This window comes from Pezoporus wallicus, unplaced genomic scaffold, assembly GCF_028554395.1.
Source record: "Pezoporus wallicus isolate ANWC-B61680 ecotype Strahan unplaced genomic scaffold, APGP_CSIRO_Pwel_v1 contig_5879, whole genome shotgun sequence".
Classification (NCBI taxonomy): Eukaryota; Metazoa; Chordata; class Aves; order Psittaciformes; family Psittacidae; genus Pezoporus; species Pezoporus wallicus.
This window is the reverse complement of record NW_026637549.1, coordinates 2,604,155-2,613,071: the sequence shown is the minus strand read 5'-3', so window position 1 is coordinate 2,613,071 and position 8,917 is coordinate 2,604,155. Positions and strand designations below refer to the sequence as shown.

The 8,917-nt window shown below is 36.0% G+C and overlaps 1 long non-coding RNA gene across 1 annotated transcript; it reads left to right on the top strand.

The window, feature by feature from the left end:
* Nucleotides 1-200: 200 nt before the first annotated feature.
* On the top strand, nt 201-3,199 carry LOC130597571 (uncharacterized). The gene is made up of 2 exons (XR_008971806.1): nt 201-668; nt 2,419-3,199. It is a non-coding gene; the product is annotated as an uncharacterized LOC130597571 (long non-coding RNA).
* Nucleotides 3,200-8,917: the final 5,718 nt, after the last annotated feature.

Here is an 8,917-nt window from a genome sequence, read left to right as displayed (position 1 = left end):
TAAATGATCTACTTACTTTTTTTGTTAAATAATTTATTACTGCATAAACATATTTTTTTTCCAATTAAAAAATGCCCATCACCTCCTATTCAGCTTTGCAGTCTCTCTTGGTGTAAATTTTCTTTGGAGGCTCTGTCTCGTGACACTGGTTTTGTAAGTGACACTGACCAGCTGGGCATTTATCCACTGTCTTGTGCTGAGCCACATGGAGATGTTTTGTGACACACTTCCCTGCCTGGGAAATATCTGGGATATGGGGGTGGTTTAAAATGTTTGTTTGAGTAAGATGAGAAATGATCTCACAAGTTGCCGGAAAGGAGCTTAGTGCAATGGGAGCTAAGAGAGGACGTGTCCAGTATGGTGAAGAAGGAATTACTCATCAGCTCATATAAATAACAATAGCAGGTGTGGGTAATTGCACTTTAGTAAAATTGTATTTGAAAGCAGTTAAGTTGTAGTTTCTTAGCAACCGCGGCTGACAGCCACATTTTACGTGGCCAAGGCTTTTCAATTATGCAACACCCATACCCTGCTATGCAACAGCATTAAATGGGGAGAAACACCAAAGCAGAAGTATTTTTACTCTCTAAACAGAAACACAACAGAAGGCCAGAGCCACAGAGCAGGTGATGAAGTAGAAAAAGCAGAAATTACATTTACATTTCCAGGTAAGCTTTTTCAGGAAGAGCTGCTCAGTAAGCACTGCATGATCCTACTCAATGCAACGGATAGAGTTTAGGGAATGCTGTCAGGGGGATAATTTGTATTTAGGTAACTTTGTTATTTTGTTAACACATTGTTATGTCTTTTTTCTGCATCTGTCATGTAAAATCTCTCTGTGTGTATATATAAGGGTGCATGTGAAGGATTTTATTTTATGTGAATGAGTGTTTCTATGTTTAGCGTGAAATGTAAATGTTATAATTAATGTTCATCCCTTAAGACCATGCTGCTAACAAGATGATTTTGAATGTTGGATAAGGACGTTTCATAGAAGACTGTGCTAAAGCTAAGAAGGGATGAAGAAGCTTTAAAGAGAAGTCTGAAGGGTTTTTTTCCAGTTCATACAAATTTACATTTGGCTAATTCATCTTGTAGTGTCTGTGTTGTATTCAATTCCTTATGGATGCTCCACAGAAAGCACTATTTCTGATTGTTAATATTATCCCAAGTTAGCTAGGTCTTATCCTAGTAGTTGATAACATGCTCTTAATTCATTATCCATAAGGCCAGCAAAAAGTCATGTATATTTTCTGGCAATACATAGGCTTAGATACATTGTCCTGGAGACAAGTTCCTCAACTCAAGATGGAAAAGCTGCTGTATTAGTTAACGCACTCTCTATATTAACCAACTTCAAATTCTGGGCCTGTGCCCTAACTTCTGGTTTACTATTTTGGTGGGTGTGAATGTCAGTCTGTCTCTTGCATGGTATAGTATATTATGCCCTTATTTCAGCTCTGTAAAACTATTCTTAATTTTTAAAAGTAAAACTTTTGTATGTGGAAGAACAGTAATTGCCTTCTACAAGTTTTAAAACACCTTCGGTATTTCCTTATTTTCTTCCAAATGCAAAGCATTTTTATCTGGCCTAGCATTGTTTAACATAGATATATATAAAACAACCTGTTCTAACATGACACCCCACCGTGTCCTTCATGAGGAAAGTGTAGCGTTTGTTTAGAATGAGATGAGGCTATATAAAATATATACAGTACCAAAGACTAATAAATAGTAATAAGGTTCTTTTTTTGATCAGCTTACACTGTTTAACTTTTACCTGACGTATTCTCATACAACCTTTAGAAAGACACATATTCCAGTATAACCACAGTTAAAAATCACTTAGTTGTTATGTGATCCAAAACACCTAGAGTGTTCTCAGGGGCTTCCTATGGTGTCTCCACACGCTTAGAGAGTCTTTGGATTTAAAGGGTAAAGGTAATTTATCCATGTCTATTTGCTATTAGATGGCTACTCTCCGTATATTCCTTTGTCAGGAAAAGGGTTTTAGCCTTTTAATAACTCACTGAAGTATCTATCCATGAGCTTTTAAAAAACTGCATATGAGATTTGCTGATCACTTGAATTTATTGAAATTACGCTGTTGTTTTTTCTTCTCACATTTCAGTGTTTTTTATTCCTGACTTCCTTTTTAATTCTCCCTTTTATTCATGTGACATAAAAACAATCTTTCAGTACTTCACACTCTTGGTTTTTTTTAATTTATATTCCACAGAGTTGATGAATGCCCATAATTTTCACTGTGAGATGGTACACAGATGTTATACTGCAGGATATATTTATCAGCTTGATTTTTAGGACAGAAAACACTAAAACTGCATGAATCTGAGTAATAATATAATTTGTCTTCAGTACATTTAATTCTGATGAACATGCTCTTCTTTCCTTCTGCAGGTGTCCATAGATTTCTCAAGCAGAAGTACTGATTTACAAATAAGAGTGGACTCTTCAAATGAATATAGTCTGCTATACACTGAACCAAAATTTTCAAAAATGGCCTGGAATTCAGTGTACCTCAAAACAGAGCAACACGATTTTGGACATTTGATTCAGGCAGGAGCTGATTTTCCCTCTAGTTCCCCCTGAAATCAAGTGGATTGCAAGTTGAAATCTGAAGGTGGTTGACTAGTTCAGTACACACATTACAATGATAAAAGCCACATATGCTACATGGGATTTTTTCTTACAGAAATCCAATCTTGGTGCCAGATAAAGCTGCCACACTTTTCTATGTTTCCTTTTTCTTCTTTTTTTTTCTCTAGTTGATCTAGAAAAGGTTGTCTAAATAATCTAAATAATGATCTAAATTAATAATTTAGATTAACAATAAATCATCACAGATACTGCTTAATTTCTTATTTATTTTTTCATTTTGTGGAATAGGAACGTATTTCTTTCTTTTGATACTTTTACTCAAAATGAATGATACCATCTTTCTTCAGTAGCTATTTCTCAGTTACTCTTATGTCAAGGATATTTTTCGAATGATATTTAGAAACCACTTCCATAATTGTATGTGCTGTTTATTTAAGCCATGTAGAATTTTAAAGTTGTCTCCATCGGCTGATGGCAGGGCACCTATCCCATAAAAGAACATGTTTTTATAATTAAAAGAGATACTGCTGTCTCTACACAGCCTTTGCCTATTACTGCCAATTAAATCATTGACACTCCATTTCTCTTTTATTGTCTGTAGTGTATGATTAAAATGCAGAAGTGACTCACTATTATATAAAACAGGTCCATATTTTGCTTCTTAAATTTATGATTCTTTTCAAACTATGGGTGTGCCAGGTCTAATGTGCATTTGGCACCACTGGGAAAGAATTTGGAAGCAGAATAAAAGTATTCATTACTTTCACCAGAATATTCCACCTATTTAAAGATCTTAAAGTAGGCATATGAGAAATGCCTAAAAAAAATACAAATCCAGGGGAAGCAGAAAAAGAACAGGTTGGAATGGACCATATGTGAAAACTTTTTGAGTATCAGATATAAGACTTGAATAGCTGGCATAGAGAATGAAAGCTTCATTACTTCCAGATGACGCAGATGCTGCGTCTGCCTTAAAATATTGCAGAATTTTTCGAACTTCACAGCAGTAATTCTGGTGAGTTGGATGAGTAGTATTATCTGAGCTGGATTCAACAGGCTGACACTATCTGAGCAATTAAACAAAAGGGTCCTTCCTTTTATGCCAGTCTGTATGTGGGATTTTCAGTCTTAGACCTATTGTGCAATGCAGGACAGCTCATATTGGCCAGAAAAAATTGGCAATTCCATGAGAATTCCTGGAATAATTTGAATGAAAAACTAGCTGGATCAATTTACTACTAGAGTTAAAAGATGTACCTATCTATGAAAACTCATGATAAAAAATGTACTATATAATTAGAGATAATTTTCTCTTTCTTTATTTTCTTTTCCTGTATGTTCTGATGGAAATACCTTCTCTCTCTTTTTTTTTTTAAAAAGAAAAACAACTATTTTTTAACACTGTTATCTTGTAGCCATAAAGAGTTCTCAGCCATAGAAATCTTTCCCTGAGATCAAAGACAGATACAGATACAATCAGGAAGTTATACTGTTTATAATTTAAAGACCACTTCTAAAATGACCCATGTTATTTTGAAAGTCATCTTAAAGTCATCTTGCCCTGGTCTTTTCACCACTCTCCTCATGAGATTTTTGTTTGTTGGGGTTTTTTAAAGCAAAGATAGCAGGTTCTGAGGGAAAACTTGGAATGTGTGTATATAACAACATAATTAGTGAATACAGTGAGCCATTGAAATTGGAATGAAAAATTTCCCACCAGATTTTATAACAGATGCTGAAGTCATGTGGATAAGCCTGCTCCCAGTCTGAACATCACGGGAAAGAGAGATCAAAAGCTTGTTCATAGCTAACTATGTCTAGGGCATGGTAAAAGAAACAAGGACAAAATTATGTTTATTTTCTGAGGGTTTTTAAAAGTGCTTTTGTCCATAATTATTTTATAGAGAACAGAAATCTTGTTTTAAAAATTTCAGGCTCAATTTGAAATTATTCATCCAGATTCTCCATAGGAACAAACATGTTGCTATGGAGATGAACCAGAGCAAAGACAAAATATACATACAGATAGATTCCCCAGAGGAATGCAATTTGAGGCATAAGTACACTGCTTAAACTCTATAAGCACTGTCCTGATATTCTTGTTTTCTCCATAAAAAGTACAATAAAATATCCCTAATCCTAAACAATCTGTTGTTTTAGCAACACCTTTTAGAAGATTAGTCATTCTTGCAGTATTTCTTTTACTTTTTTTTTTTGTCATAAAGGACAATACAGAAACTTTTTTGTTACTGCCTAAGTGCTATTAAAAGGGTAAATCAGCAATAAAGTGGATAAAACTTTTCAGACAAAAGCAGTGGTGAAGGCTTTGCTGATGTAAAGAGATCTTACATGCTGTGAGTTCAGTATTCATAACAAATGTGTAAAAATGCATTCTTTTTTCTTTATTATTATGAAATATGCTAAGCCCATGTTGAACTTCTGAGAGAGAAAGGATGAGTTCTTCTGCTCTGAAACCCATGCACTGGTCACTTGGCATAAAAAAAAAGACTTTATTAAGCTTTTGGGTAACAGGTCCTCTAGCTAGCAATTCTTCAAACAGAAAACTCATGCCAGTGTCAGTGCTGCATTTATTAAAGAGCACTATTTTACTTGCATATGCTGTCCAAAATGATATCTTCTATTTAAGATTAAGTATCTCATTGTATTAAAATTTTTTTCTAGCTCTCTGTGAAACAGTAAGAATCCTAGTATATTGTTTCAAAAAGCTCATTTTTTTTTCTTGTAAGCATTATTTTCATAGTTCTCTCATTTTCTGCAAGTAGTTTGTGGAATTCAGTATACATGGCCTTTTATAGCATTGCATCACTGTGTAGCACCACAACATGAAGAAGAAAATATTCAAGCTATAGGTTAGATATATGTTTTTCATGTATACTTTATTCCTAACATCTGGAAGCTATTAAAGCAACTGGACTTCTCTTCAGGGATGTTTTAGAGACAATAAGGCACAGATTTTTAAATATTTCTCTACAGCCAGGTTTTCGAATAAACTTGACTGTGTTCTCTATCTCATATGTATTACCTAATATTGAGGTCTATCTATGCTCATAATTAATGTCATTAGAGAACTAAAATATTTGGAAGCCCTTCAAAATAACTGCTAGATCAAATGAGAAGTAGGCACCAAATTCTCTCCTCCAGAGTTCTTCTGTATATGCACAAAAATACCTCTTTTTTAATGAACTCCAGTTCCTTGAAAACTTAAAGGTTGAATGTGAGTTCCCTGGATCACTTGCATTTTCATTTCTAAAAATACATTTTTGGAACATACTGACATTTTTTAGTTTTTTATGGTCACTAGTGTTTGATTAAGTTGGACTGTCACCTCCTTATTTAGTTCTGGAGCAGATTGTTAAAATAATGCCCTTAGGAGTTCAGAAATATTATTTGAACCCATTCTTTACCTGAACACCAGCTGGGCTATTAAAGGCTCATTCTTAGTTACTCTCTCATTAGTAAGGTCAGGTTTCAAAGGAATATATGTATGCTTGTGAAGGTTAGTAATAGGGAAAACTTAATTTCCAAGAACTACCAACGTTCCCTGTGCTGTCTGAAACAGGCTAATTTATGTGTGTGACATAACTGGTTTGGTCCTTGGAAACAGAGGAGGAATTAATTGAAGCTTTGGAAAAGTGTAAAGGGTAACCAAGTTTCTGTAACCAGGGTATAACTAAAAGCTTAAACAGGAAGGGAAAACATTAGTGCTGTGAAAAAGAACTAAAGTTTTGCTTTTATTGAGAAAGGTATATATATGACACAGACAGGAAAATATAATCAGAAAGAAACATGGCAAATCTAACCTTTGGGCACTAATAAGAGTCACAGCTACATTAAAATCTCATCAAGCAACGAATGCACACTCCACACTACATGGGTAACAAATCGGTGGACAGTGGCAACGTTCTTTAGGCAGAAGCAGTGCATTAAAATGATTGCATTCAGGCAGCCTGAGCTACTGTACTGAAAACAAATGCACTTTCCATGTTAGCAAGAGAGATATTGAAACCAGATGCTTATTTCTAAATAAGCTGTGGCACCACCATGTATTCTTGATCATGTCAAATTTTTTGTGGTGGCAAAGAATAGCATAAAAGTGAGATATCTGAGTGTTGACATCATAGGATAAGATTAACTGGAAGCATAGAGGCCAAGAACAGAGAGGCAAGAGGTAATGCTGGAACCTCTCTTGCATTGCACAGAGTGAGCCCTTTGGTTACCCTGCCGTCACTGGTGGCACTGGCCTCCTAGTCAGAGGTGATGGTCTCCATAATTGAACCTGGCTGCTGCCAGAGTGTATGAAATACCTGCCAGGGATTTGCACAGTGGCACAGTTGGCATTCTTGAGCTATTCCATCAGGGCAGGGTAGTACATTATCTTCCCTCAGTAGTCTCAAGGTAGAGGCTTTTTTTGGTATATATAGCCCTGTGTTCCTCTGAAGCAGATGTGTAAACACAACTGGAAGCTGGTGCACGTCCTTTGAAACAGACTTTAGGGGCCAATCTGGCTTTTGTTAAAAACCTGACATGAGAAGCACAGGGATGTCTGCCTTTCTGCTCTGGCATATATATTTCCTGCTGCCTCTAAAAAAGTTTCAACACATGCACACTTTGGTCATATGAAACCTGAAGCAAGTTTCTCAGAAAGCCAGGTATGAACAGTTTCTTTACATACTCTCAACGGGGAGAGGGGTTTTAGTATTGTAGTTTAAAAAAGCTTATTAAGCTACTGCTAATGGAGGTTCTTATGTTACTTGGAGTATGTGAAAAAGAACTCTTTAAAAAAAATAAACCCACAAAAAGGCTTCACCTACCCCCACATTGAGTTCACCCAATGACAAAAAAAGCTCCCCTGTACAATGTATACAAGCTTACAGCACAATGGTTTGCACACAATGTAGGTGATAAGCAAAGCGACTGAAGAAGACAAAGTCATATCTGGAGATGAAATATAAGCTAATTGTCCTGGGTTCAGCAGTAGCAGTCATTTTTTCTCTTTCTTAGTAGCTGATGCAGTGCTGTGGTTTTGACTTTTGGTCTGGGAACAATGCTGATAACACAGATGTTTTTAGTTGGTGCTCAGTAATGTTTACTCTGACCAAGGACTTTCTGAGTCTCCTGCTCTGCCAGGGAGGAGGGGAAGCCAGGAGGAAGCAGGGACAGGACACCTGACACAAATTAGCCAAAGAGGTATTCCATACCACAGCACATCATGCCCACTACATAAACTGGGGGAGTTACTGGGCAGGGTGAGATCACTGCTCAGTCGGGCTCGATATCGATCAGCAGGTAGTGAGCAGTCGTATCCTCTCCCCTTGTTATTTCCCTTATCATTACTATTGTTGGTGGTAGCAGTAGTGGTTTGTGTTATACCTTAGTTACTGGACTGCTCTTATCTCAACCCATGGGAGTTGCATTCTTTCGATTCTCCTCCCCATCCCTCTGGGAGCGGGGGTGGGGGGGAAGTAGAGGGGGAGTGAGACAGAGACTGCGTGGTTCTGAGTTACGGCTGGGTTTAAACCACAACACTAATGAAATATAAATGTCTTACAAAATGGGAAACAATTAAGCAGAGTCTTTGAAAAGGAAATTACGGCTTAGTGGCTTCTGGTGATAGTAATGCTTGTCTAGATTTTTCCATCAAAAAATGACATCAAATACTGGTTTGGGGGAATCCATACTACGCTTTAAAGGAAAATTTGATTTGTGCAGGTGCACAGATTTCTATTGGGAAAATCCAAATTATAAGTTTGGGGGTGGCATTTTAAAAACTACGTAAAAATAAAAGTGAACTACAGGCAAATTTTGGTCCAGCTTGGAATAATGGAAGTGAATAAAATTGAGTCAAACAAGATGTAAGCAAATACAAAAAATGAAAAATGTAACTGAAGCATGATTTTACAATGAAAGAAATCCCAAGAGGAATGTTCTACTCTTAAGCTTGTTGAAATTGGATTACTTTAGGCATTCAAGTATTTTATAAAGGCTCTCTCTTTCATAGATGCAAATACTGACGCCCTGAATTGACTGTGGCACATTTTTATGCCATAGCATGGCATTTCAGACATTTCAGAGTAATGAAATCAGTGTAAGTACCTTTATTCTTTGTCTCCAGAGCCCCAAGGAGTAGATAACTCTGAAGAAATTAAGTGGTATCACTTTTAAGAACAAGATTTTGTTAGTGATAAAAACAATGAAAAAAATTAATAGAACTACAAAAAATCAGAATTTAAACTAATACTAAATAATTAGAATAATTAGAGGACCTTTCTTTCTTAAA